The 13,172-nt window shown below is 39.3% G+C and overlaps 1 long non-coding RNA gene across 5 annotated transcripts in view; it reads left to right on the top strand.

The window, feature by feature from the left end:
* Positions 1-13,166, top strand: part of LOC103393157 (uncharacterized) — a 49,838-nt gene extending 36,672 nt beyond the window's left edge. For 3 of the 5 annotated variants that reach the window (XR_001761436.2, XR_003052459.1, XR_003052461.1), the window contains 3 exons: positions 10,698-10,770; positions 11,018-12,324; positions 12,607-13,166. This is a non-coding gene — a long non-coding RNA (uncharacterized LOC103393157). Of the gene's footprint in view, positions 1-10,447; positions 10,575-10,697; positions 10,771-11,017; positions 12,325-12,606 lie in introns of those variants that run through there. The other 2 variants (XR_003052462.1, XR_003052460.1) reach the window with 2 other exon arrangements.
* The last annotated feature ends 6 nt before the right edge of the window (positions 13,167-13,172 follow it).

Below are 13,172 nucleotides of genomic sequence, written 5' to 3'. Positions count from 1 at the left end.
ATTATAACACATGACAGGATCCTTCTCGTCTGCAGCGTCCGAGCAGGTCCGTTTAGACGCGGCACACTGAGTGACGAGTGTAAATTGTCCAGGAGTAGGTCACGGCTGTTGTCAGTCCAGTCATCAGAGCCATAATTTCCATGCCCTCTGACTGACGTGAATCTGCCAACTAAGAGAGCCTACTTATCTCAAAGGTCACATGACTAAAGGTCACATGAGGCACTCATTTAAGAAATCATTTATATTCAAAGTCTTGGTGAGACCAAGTGGTTGTTATTCATGGAAATATGTTGGGTTTCTGACATTTGAAATGGTTTTCAGCTAAGTGTTGTCAAACGTTGTTAGCTTGTTCTTTGTGCAGTCATATCTTTCTCGCCATTAGCAACGTTAGCCATATATTGCTGAACATTTGTTTACCTTTTGTACCTTTACCTATTTACCTATAGTACTGTTTTTTTAGTAGTAGGTTGTTTAGAAGTAGGTTGTTATTGTTTAAATAACCTACTTTTACTCCAAAGTATTTCTTAGCTATTTTTAATATATTTTATTTGACATATTATAGCTTTATGGCCTGAACTTTTCATAGATAATTCTTAATTCTTCACATAATATGGAGATTATACTCAAGAGTTGATTATAGACTTATAATTAATATATATTAAAAATAAATGAATACCTACAATCAACTTATCAAGTTATTTTAGCTATTCATTTTGACCAATTTTACCTCTGGTCACTTTAATGTTTGTGTGACGGTTAGCTGTTTAGCTAATTGTTATTTTTTTAATTTACTCCTTATACTTATTCTTTTTCTTACATTAATTTAAGAAATACTTACTCTCTACTAGCTTAGCTTTTCCTAAAACTAACTATCTGTTGTAAAGCTGCTTTTTGCTAACCTCATATTTTTCTCTTGTCTCTTGTGTGTCATTTTTGGTAAACAGCCAGGATATTTCAGAGGCATTAGTTCTGACTTCCCATGAACGTCTAACCCTGAAAGAAACTGTCAGTCTCAGATGAATATGTGTTGTCTTTCTATTTGAAATATTCTAGTTGAAATGTCAAAGCTACAGATGACGAAACTAAACATTCACTCACGTAATATTTTTCAAAGCTTATATTTTATTTCTTTTATTGTTATTTTATTATCTAAACATTACAGTCCAGTCCACGTAATGTCGTTCTACCACTAACCTAAGATGGCCGTTCCCCGGCCATCACCGTTATTAATGTTATCTTTATAATTAAAAAGGCAACATTTCAAGGAGGTTGTTCCTCAAGAATTTATGTGCATTTTCACGTAACCTTTGACTTTTTGATTTGTGACAATACTTTTATAGAGAATGAGAATTTGATATATTGTGGTGCCACCGTCTTAATACCATCCACCACATTTGGGAATGTGTGGCTGACGGATGATTGTGATTTGTGGGGCCATTCTCACATCTCTCTCTGGACTGTCCAGGAGCTAGGAGGAGGAGGGAGGAGGACAGGAGACATGCAGAAAGACAGCTGTAAACCTTTTGATCCTTGTGTGGCAGATGAGAGTCTTAAACACATCATGGGTGATTCTTCACCTCAGCCACCACCATGACAATCAGTCTTCTTCTCCCCTTCTCCTTCTGTTGGCAGCATATGTACAACTGTATGACACTATATATATATATGTATATATATGTATATGTATATATATTTTTTTTTTTTTCTTGGGGCTTAAGGGAAAAAAAAAAAAAATCCCTTTTTTTTTTAACACATATATACACATACATATACATGTATGTATATATACATATACATATATACATACACATATACATTTTATATATATACACATATGTATATATATAAAATCTTTTTTAAAGTTTTTTTTAATGCAAGGGATGTACGATGTGTTTTATTTAAAATATCAGGCTATTTGTTTTTTCTTTTGTTTTTATCATTTAAAAAATATTTTTAGTAAAATTATAAGCAATCATTTCAAGATTACATTCAGTTAGAGTAAATACGGAAAGTAACGAGATTTTTTTCCCTACTAAAAATCTTTGAATAGACATAAAGCCCTGTAATCAGGCCCTGGCTAGAGTCACAGAGAAAAATGTTTCACTTTCCACTGTTGCCGGTTCAAAGACCAGTTGGGGGTTCTGATGGGACTTAGATTGTATATAAAGATGTTAATTGCGGTGATGACTCTTAATTATGACTGTGCATCAGATGACATCAGGCCTTTCAGACAATACTTTGGGCTAAATCAATACTCAGTCTTCTGGTAGAACTTGAACTTAACAGAAAATCAAGGACCCTGATCGAGTGATGCCTGGTTGGCTAACGGTAAAATGCAGACGATGAATATTTGACAGAACGACTCTGTCATCTGTTCTGATTATATTTGAAAGGTGTCTGGCAGCCGCAGCATCGCAGTGTACAGTGTATTTACCTTTATAGGACAGAGAAAGAAAATGCAGCACACTGATGGTAATCTATATTGTGAATTGTGTTTATTCCACAGTGATTGATAATTATAGACCAGTGATTTATCATACTTTTACTACTGTGTACTACCTTCTGAAATACTTGTACAGCAGCACAGGACTACAATAGTGAGCAGTGATTTACTTGAACCTAATAGATTTCCATGCATACTCGTGGAGGGAACACATGTACACCCATTTGTCTGGGTACCATATTTTGGGAACCACCATCCTTGACCATTAAACAATGAATGAATCTGTCAGATATAGGTCTCATCCTCTGGTCATTTGTGCTTCAGTTTGTTGGTTGTTTCCAAGGTTGTTGTAGACTAAGACTCTGAGGAAAAGCTCAGATAAGTTTTTGAGTCTTTTGATAATCTTGACTGCTGTGTATGGGCTGTTACTTTCTCAAGAAGTCCAGATGAGTGGCTACGCTCATCATCGTCTCCCGTCTTGCAGTGTCTGTTGCCTGAGTAACCAATTATTTACACTTAACGCTACTTAACAGTGTTGCAGTTTGATTTTTTTTTAGATTTGAAAAACCTATGGAAACTAATGGTTCTTTCTTCCTTCCTTTCTTTCCTTCTTTCTGTGGGTCACTCTGGCTCACTGTCTTTGTTCCTCCTCGCTTCATGTTTCTATTCCGTCACGCCGGCTGTTTGAGAGCTTAGTCTTTGAGGGCTGTAAGGAAGCCTTTGTTGTGTCCGCTGATTGCCACAGAGCTGACATTATTGAATACTCCCCTGGCAGGAACAGGACACACAAAACCCCAGGCAACGCCACATTCTGAACACAGACACATATGAACAGAAAGTGGACAGAAAATGAGAACCTCTGGAGAGGCGACCAGAGCAAGGAAAGAATATGGCTGCACGAGGCCTGACCGGGAGTGGGACTGTCGTATTGAAAAAAAAAAAATTGAACGTATCACAGCAGCAATGCCTCTGAGCCTGAGGGCATCGACAGCCCGACTCCAACCCACCGCTAACCACTCCGAATCAATCTCATCTCGGCCAAAGCCGGCAATTAATCAATCAATTAAAACCCCCACAAAGCTACAGTAGTGAAATCAATCAATCCTGCCTCCGTGGACGACCGTTACTGAGAGCCCGGCATCAAATCGTTTCCCCTGATGCTAAGAGCTCCCCTTGATGGCCACAGAAAGTTGAGACTTTATGCCAGGCTAAGATCCACGACTACGGTGTGGAGAGGAAGCTGTCAACGCTCCCATGACACACACGACCCGGACCTGAATATTCATGCAGAGGAATCGGGCACCGTTGAGGTGCTCAGTTATTCATTACATCTCTGCAAAAAGAAACACATCATTGTCCCACTGCGATGGAATATTAATAGTTTCCATTAATAAAAGATCCCCCCTCCCCTCCCCTCACTCCCCTCTCCACACCCCTTCTTAAAGCTTGTCTCAACCATGCACATATCAAGACCTGGTCCATTTGGGATCTGACCACAGGAGGGAGCCTAATAATATTATTTGGAATTTTATTAATTAAAATAATTTGACAGTAGCTATATGAAGTGAAAAAAACTTATTTTTTCTTCCACCGGTTGTAGTGTTAAGAGTGAAAAATAGACGAAAAAAAAAGTGTAGGAGTGGATGGAAGGAGCTCTATAGCCGTATACTCAAAGGGTGAATGTTTAATTTAGGGCAGGCTGAGAGTATGCTGACATTTCACCATTGTTAGGAGAGATGAGTACATGAGGCACTGTCTGCAGGAGAAAAGGAAATGTGCATCAATGTTGTTAAAAATTCAGGTTCCCTCTCCAGCCCAGACATGCAGATCTGGGTTCAGAATACATTTCCTTCTTTCTTCTTTTCCAGCCTCACGTCTCTGCCTGGTGGCTGTTGTCGTGATGTCATAATTGTCATGTAACTGCGCGTCAATAACATGTATATTTGTGTAATTCCCAACGCCCACATCCCTCCTTCACTTATCCAGCAGCAACTTCTTATGTCTCTCATCTCGTACTCACGTAACCCTTGACATAACACTCCTGAAAGTGGAGACATTAACCTGTTGTTTTTTTATTTAATAATTTTTAATGAAAACAAAGGGAATAAACAAGAAGCAAAGCCAGGAAAAGATCAGTGAACTGGGACTTTTAACAACGCCCGAGAGATTGGTTTGGTGGATGGAGAGTTGTGAGGTCAGTGTGGGAAGAAAAAAAAAAAAGCTGTGGCATGGAAGAGGAGTGTGAAAGGAAGAGACACACAGAGACGGGGAGAGAGAGAGAGAAAAAAAAGCCAAAGAGGAGGTCAATTACCTGCCACTCCTGTCAAACACTTCTTCTAACAGCTGAGGTGTGTCCAGCAGTGTGGCTGCTGCTCACAGGGCCTTTCATCTCACAGACGTGATGGGTGATGAGGGCAGTTCTCCCTCACATTTAAAGTCTGTCACAATACATCTTCACGCTGGTAACTTCAGGGCTGAAGGAGCGCTGTGTGGTGAGCTACTGGAAATACAAATACAAGATCATTAGCGTTAGCGGCTCGGCTGATGTCAACTCTTTCTAACCGTAGCGTTGTACCTGTAGCTCTTGTTCTGATTGGCTGAAGTGGACTTAACGTTTGAATTTTAAATTAAGAGCGTAACACTTACACATGTGCAGATTTTATTTTATTTTTTGCAGTGCTACACGTGTTTTTTTACATTATCGAGAAAAGGTGACACACCCAAATTTAAAAGCTGCACCACACATACAGTAGCTTAGGTCATTTTTTTATTATTATTATTGTTAATATAGTTTTCAAGTGAGACTTTTGAAAATTTTCAAGAATATAAATTCTAAATTTTTCCTAAACTTTTATAGGAGGTATTACAGGAAATGACGCTCAGAAAATCACTCCAAATAAACACTAAATTAAAAAAGTACTAAGACACTTTTTTGCTTATTTTGGTCTGAATTCTATGCTATTATATTAAATTTTTATATTTCTAAACATAGAAGCCTTAACTGTTATGAACAAGTTCAACTAGTTGAAGTAAAATAAATGTAAGTCCTATTATAGTTGGTTAATAATATTGACTCCTGAGTTAAAAAATACAAATCAACTGGGACATGTGTCTGCTGCCTATGTCGCCGCTCTGCTGTCAAAAAGTTTCACAGCCTGATGCGATGGTGTGTGTGTGTGTGTGTGAGTATGGTTATGCATGAGTGTGTGTTACTGCCTTTTGTGCAACCAGAACTATCAGCAGGCGCACAGGTCTTCAGCTGAGGCAGGAGAGGCGGTTGGACCGGCGCCGTGGTCGGTTCAGTACAGAATCACAGCCCTGGATCAGGAACAGAGGGAAAGGCACAGACTGAGGTTTCAGAGTTGAAAGAAGTGTTTGCCAGTCAGGGAAACATTCAGACACTGAGACCAGAAAGAAACGGAGCCCTACATGACACTGGAGCTGAGGTCCAGCAGACTGTGACTGAGTGACAGGGTCTGTGGCTGAAGATGGCCGTGCAGTCATCACACCACGCCAACTGGCACTCTGAAACAGGATCTGTTTTTCTCCACCCCAAAGGGACTCTTTGGAACTCGCTGCCATCACTCTGTCTGAACCTTGCTCAGGGCCACTGCAGAGAGGAATTAAGGATGTGTGTTTTAGTGCTGGTGCTGCCTGACAGTCAAGTGGGTTTCACTGGGAACTTGTTCTCAGAGGTCGCTCCAAAATGTCTCCACTTCAAGCCCCGTTCCCAGTCGGAAGGGCAGAATTTTAAAAGACGTATGATGGAGCCAGGAGGACCTGGCGGCCCCTTCAAACTTGCAGGCACACTGGAATTATGGAAGAGGGTCTGGGAGCATGACAAAAGTGAATAGATATCTCAAAAGAAAGGCTTGGAGTCCATGGGTGTGCAGCCAGTGAGGGCTCTGAGATGAGAGGCTGATGATGGGATGGTAGGGGAATGCAGATAGAATAGCTGTGTGTGTGTGTAGGTATGTATTTTTAACTGCAAAACAAAATAAATCAACAACAACATGTTCAAAGGAATGGGAAGAAACTGAAAATTATTAAATCCTAAACCCTGTTAATTCACTATATACTATAATAAGCAAATACATATACAGTAGTCCCTCGTTTATCGCGGTAGCTAGGCTCCAAGGCCTGCTGCGAGAACTGCATTTCCGCGAAGGAGTGACATCATATTTATGCGCCGTAAAATGATGACGAGGAAGGTGATGATGACTTTTACCGCGCAGCCGACGATTGATTTTACGTCTCTTCAAAGGGTGGTGCCATTTCTTGGGGCACATCTTCCATGGTTTCCAAAGGTGTATCCGTAGTAGGAGCAGGAACCGGCGAACATTGTGATCGGCAGTTGCTTCCTCTGCTTCTTTTTCCAGTCGAAGAGTAGCTTGTAGGCAGTCACGACGTCGTCGATTTTGTTGCATTTTTTGTTGCATCTCATTCCTGCGAGATCTCTTGCAGATCCAAATCCGGGATACAGTATATTTTATATATACAGTTTCGAAAACCCGCGAAGTCATGAATCCGCGAAAGATGAACCGCGAAATAGCAAAGGGACTACTGTGTGTGTATGTGTATATATATATATATAAGTCACAATAAGACACAAGTGATAATAATAATAATATGAGACAATAAAGGCAACACACTGTATTACCTAATGTCTAATACAGTATGTGTACATATATATAGTAGTCAAGCTTTCTCTCCATAATAACTTATTTAAATGAGCTCCCTGGTGTAAGGCCTGGTGGTAACTGGTATTTGCTTTCGTTTGTAATATTATCGTATAAGATATTTCTGCTGGCTACCAATGGTTTATTTTTACAGTTACGGTAATTAAATCTATTGTAGATTTCAGGACAGTCTAACGAAGAAAAGGTTGACGTTCTGTGTGTACGACAGATCCATAAATATGATCAAAAGTTCTGCACTTCATCGATGTTCTGTCACTGTTACAACCTGGTGATATTAATTATGCCTCATCAGCAGCTCTTTAGGTCTTTGTCCACTGTTGACAGGCCAATATACAATAAGACTTTGGTTGCGCTCGGGTCATTACTTATAGGAGAACGACGCGCAGTCTATTTTGCTCCCACTAATGTTTACAGATGTCGTCTATATCGACTTGGCGAGCGGCAGCTGTGCTACCACGCTTCAACTCGGCTCAAACCAGCGAGCGTCCTCGGCAAAGATTATGATTATTTTCTCTTGTCACTGTTAAAATGGGGAAAATTGATTATCAATACGCCTGTCCACGAGTGTGTACACCACAAATCTGCCATGCATCATCTGCATCACACACAGTTGTATAAAATAGATTACTGCGTGTACTTGTCGTGGATGATGGATTGTCACGAACTGGATCCATACACTCAAAAACCTTATCACAAATAGGTTGACAGTGACAGAGGAAAGTGAGTGACGTGGTTAAGCAGACACAGGAGGAGGTGGACGGAAGAACACGCAACTTCTTCTGCTACAGTTCACTGATTGATCTGAAAAAACTTCAGGATGGTTGCAAAAAAAGAAAGAAAGAAAGATCTTTCTGCTTCTTCAGCTTTGGAATATAATTGCTGCAAGGTCATAAATGTTGGTTAGTGGATAAAAGGCTGTAGAGAAAAAGATTGAAAAGAATGAATAGAGAACAATTAATGCAGTTTGCCCTCTGTGGACAAAAAGGTCATTTACACACCCCTACTGCCGAGGTATTTATGTCTGACAAGGACGAGGCCTCTTTAGTGTCGTGTTTACAAAGCTAACGCAGAGAAGATACTACAGTATACAAGGTTAATGCAGCGACTAAGTGCATCTTCTACACAATACCATGTGCATCACGTAATGTACTCTTCTAGTGAAGAACCGTTATTTAATACACGTTTTGTACCAATGTTTTTTCACCACTTCAGTTATGAAAAGTTTTGTCCTTTTCGAAGCTAACATGAAGATGTTCTACAGTTCTCTGTAAGGGTTCTCAGTGACAAAACTGCCATCCGGATTTTGATTTTTTTTTTTTTTTTTGTCAAGCAGTGACAGAGACTACAACAGGAAGTAGCCGAAGAGTAGTTTTCAGTCTGAAAATATATACACTTTTAGAAAATGTTTTTCCCTTGTGTAGCTAAAGTCTGTTTTCCTTGTAGTCTTGCAGAATGGCTGCAAGCCCGATTATTAGCCCGATATTAGCATAATTGCATCATATCTGTAATAATCGTTATTGGTTTTCCTCCGATAATGAAAACTTGGCAACGCAATGCCTGGATTTCACCAAATGATGTGTGACCTAAAAGTAGTTTTGTGGGAAAATGGCTGTATATGAAAGTGAAAGTCACTAGATAGCAGCATTGTGGCTCATTTTATTAATCTTTTTTAATAATCAGGGGATTGTAGGCATAATGCTGGTGCCAGCAACTCATACAGTGGTTTGTACAGATTAATAAATACATATTACCAGGCCCTTAACAGTATTTAATTCGGGGTATAAACACTTCTGTCCCCTAGTGGGAGCATAGCAGAAAATATTTGAGAAACACTGCTTTAACCCACCCAACCATCAGGTCACCACTCATACTACATCAGTATCGGTTGATATCGGAATCAAAAAAGTGTTTGGACAATATCGACATATCAGAAAGTTAATATGGGACATCTCTAGTACACAGGATGTTGGTCAAAGACTAAAATAACTAAGTTGTAGACGTGTATGCTAATATACATGAATTAAAGGTGAGTAAACAGAGAAAAGCTCCAGATGAGACAGATATCAAACCGTTTACCCAGACATTCTGAAAAGACAAGACGAGATGTTCATGGTGACAACACACATATTTCCACTGACTGACTGAGTGTCGTATCCTGTTCCCTAAAGTAACCGTGTCCCGGAGTTGTGTTTCTGATTGTATCTGCACAGGCATCGGAAGACCCCAAAAGTGAAACTTTCATTGCTTTCTGTACCTTGTTCTGTTCCTACAAAACGCTTCACTTGTCACCACAGGCTCCCGAGCTACTTTAATAAAAGGCTCCAAACAAAATTGTCTGCCTTTGAGTGGCAGAGTGTGACTGTTTAAAACCACTGGGATTCTAAGTTTAATCCTGCAGAAGACACAGGAATAACCTAAATTTAAATTTGCCTTCTAGACACGTGAAAGGCTACAAATTAAAAGCAGGTAGCTTATTAAAAAGCCTAATAAAAGTGTACGTGTGTGGCAGTGACGTGCGGTAAGGTTCATGGCTGGTGAGGCACTGACTCCTCTGGAGTCAGATTTACAATTGTAAGAACCAAAAAGATTATCTTATTTCACTATTCATCCAACAGCATCTGGTTGTCATGGTTCATATCCATCAGCATTCCTCTTTCAATGACACTGACACCAACACAAACATATACACAGGAACATAGTTCAACAAGTATAGAGATAAGTGCAGCATTTAATTTCATTTTGAAAATTCTGTTATTTCTCAAACTTTAAATTCTGGTGCTTTAATCAAAGGTTGTCTATCAGTTTGATAAGAAAAAAATATATATTTTAGGCCAACAATTTAGTTATCAAATACTTGAATTCTTGTCTACTTATTCCCATCGTATTTTTAAAAAACAAAAACCATCTTTAGCCTTACTTTTACTTATGGATGAAGTCCGTGGTTGTATCTCTCGGTTTTCCTTAGCATTGTGGACGCTAATGTTTAGCCTGCGTTGCTCATCCAATGAAAAATCGATCCTTGAATTTCCAGAAGTTTTTAAAGAAATCTGGCTTTGAATGTTCGTGGCTGATCTTTCATGTCCGCTGAGGCTTCTTTGCAAATTTTTAGGTCCCAGTATCCCGAGTTAGTCCAGACGCTATCAGGCTGTTTCTTACGGGACAGCCACACAGCCAGTGTTTTCGTTTGTACCAGTACATTTAAAAAGAACGATTCTTCTGTCCCGTAGTTTGAAGTTAACCTTTTAGGTGTTGGTCTTCCATTACTAATCATCTTCTGTCTGAACCGGAAGTCCAGTTTTGAGCAATGTTTACGTCTTGAAATACAATCCATAGTCAGTCGGATCAGGAAGTGCATAAAAAAACGCTGTTCTTCACCTATTACTGACTGTATCTTGGAAAGCACCTGTCAGTTCACGTACGACCCCCCTGGGGTGAGGCGGAGTATTGTTTGTTTAATAAAATGTCAAAACTCTGTAAAGTAATACTGAAAATGCATCGGTGGAAAATATTAATATTGATTTTATGTGTTTGTTTCTTTTTTTTCATAATGGCAGGTGGGAGGCAGCCTATCGTTGAGACCTATCGCCGCTGTGTTCCTCAGAGCACTTATATAATATGAATAAAAAGGTAATTTCGCAATTTCTAAAGACGTTAGTCCACTTTAGTACCAGGTTAAAGCTGTAGTCGTCACTCAGCCTTTTAGCTACTGTAACCTATTTCAAAACCTAGCTTTAAACGAACAAAGAAAAATGCAACAATTACAATTTGTGCAGCAAATCTCTTGATTTGTGGTTTTCATGCCCTAAGGGGCAAAACCAACTTTTTCCAACCACTGTTTCTGCTTTGCCTTTTTTTTTTCTTTTTTTTTCTGCAGACAGCTGTCTGAGACAAGATGATGCTTTCACTGGAGACCTCACTCCTTTCACTCTCATGCTCACTAGCTCCTTACTTGCCATTGAACAGCCCAGAAATGGGGCAGATAAGAGTTCAGTGAGGAAGCACAGGCTTCGGGAGGTCTGGTGGGAGGCAGCATGTTTCTTAGGGCGCCGTCAAAAAAATCTTTTGATGCATAAAAATGTAACGGCAAGCAGAGTGAAGAGAGCACGGAAATGTGTGGAGGACAAATATCTGTTGATTGAAGTTGAATTTCTGCACAAAGGGGTTCGTAAATGATCCCATCACTGCCATTTCAGTAGAAATTAGTGTGGGAGAATATTAAAAACGGTGAGAAAGAGGATTAAACTGGGATAAAATATGATCCAAAAAGTCAATTACCTGTAGCTAAAAGAAATGACTCACTGGTATACAGAGGAAATCACCATGTCCTGTCCCCACTACAAGAATTAACTGTCTATTATAAAAGTATTAATAATCTCCTAAGTGCACTGTTGATGATAAATCACTGCAGAGAGTCACAGCAAGGGACAATAAAGTTGGCTGGCACCAAAAGCCTGTCTATCAATCCATCCATCCATCCATTAGCCATACTTACGATGCTTTTCAGGGTCAGCGAGGACGCTGATGTCAATATCAGCTGACAATGTGCATGGGACATCCATCAGGCCAACAAATCAAATTGTGGTCGCAAAAGCGTAAAAAATAAATAAATTAAGTTGTGCTGCCATAGCTGAAATATAATAGAAATATAAGAATATAAAATATAATGATGGACACAACAGCTAATCTGTGGAAGTTAGGGCCGTAATCAACCAAAGAAAGTAAAGGAAGTGTGAAGTTTCGACTGCTAATCCACCAATCAGCATATGTATAGATAGATAAATAGATGGATGGATAGATAGGTAGTTATAACATATATTTATATGCGTATATATAGCGTATATATCGCTGAAATAACTATTTATTTATTTATAACTAAAAAAATGAAAAATACAATGGTGAAACAGCTGGTTGGCAGTTTGTGTTTAAATTATTTATTCTTTTATCAAAGAAAAAGTTGTAAGAGACTAAAAATTTTTTTTTAATGTGACTGTCAGCGGTCGACTGTAGGGGGCGCGCTGTTATTGGAATGTTTGTGTAACGGAAGTAGGAATACGTTGTACGGTCCTTATTTCCGGTCGCCGATCCAGCACACGAGAGACGAGTGTTAGCCGTTTGGGCTTCCAGCGGGCGTTCAAGTAAAAGAAAACTGGGCACAGTGGCTACATGTGATTGATTGAAATGGTGGGTTTTTAACAAACAAAACCAATTGTCAGTTGTATTTTCTTTGAAACGGTAGTCGTTCGGTCGAGACCGTTAATGCAGTTTACGTTAGCATATGCATCTCGGCAGCTAACGTTAGCTTTTGTCAGAAGTTAAAATGATTCGTAATTAGTTTTTCGTCCTAAATAATGAACATAGAGTTGTCGTGGTAAATACGAAATTAGCCTTAGGAGTTTAAGCTGGTCTGGACTTTTTAAAAATATGAAATTAACCTGCAAATATTGCTTTTTTTTTTTACACAAGCCCATCCTACTGCAGGGTCACGGACGGTCCATCACTCAGATGAAGTTCAACGGAGAAGGAGACCTTCTGTTTTCCGACTTTCAACAATGTCTCCCCACAACAGGTGGCCAACGTGTGGTACTCGGTACCTACGACGGACACATGGGAGCTGTGCGGTGCATCGACTGTGACTGTATCCTTTATTATTTAGCTGCTGTCGTGTCCTCACCAAGGATGTCATCAGTTGATCTCACTAATAATTAGTGATATGAAGGCCCTGACATTTCCTGAGTAGTGTCAGAAAATATAATTGAAGGTGAACTCAAACAATAAATGCAATAAACAAGAGAAGACTGACATACGGCAACAATGTTATGACATTAAAGGTTATGTTATCTTGATTTCATGCTATTATATATATATATATATATATATATCAGAAAACCTCTGCATTTGTTTTCTTGTTTCAGTGACGTTTCACACAGCATGATGTGATTCAGTTCTGCTAACTGTTCCCGAACTGTGTGGTAAGTTTTGAACTTTTATCACTAAAAATGTGATTAAAGTAAAAACTGGTTTTAAACTGG

The sequence above is a fragment of the Cynoglossus semilaevis genome, chromosome 17, assembly GCF_000523025.1.
Source record: "Cynoglossus semilaevis isolate Cse_v1.0 chromosome 17, Cse_v1.0, whole genome shotgun sequence".
Classification (NCBI taxonomy): Eukaryota; Metazoa; Chordata; class Actinopteri; order Pleuronectiformes; family Cynoglossidae; genus Cynoglossus; species Cynoglossus semilaevis.
This window is presented reverse-complemented; position numbering and strand designations above follow the sequence as displayed.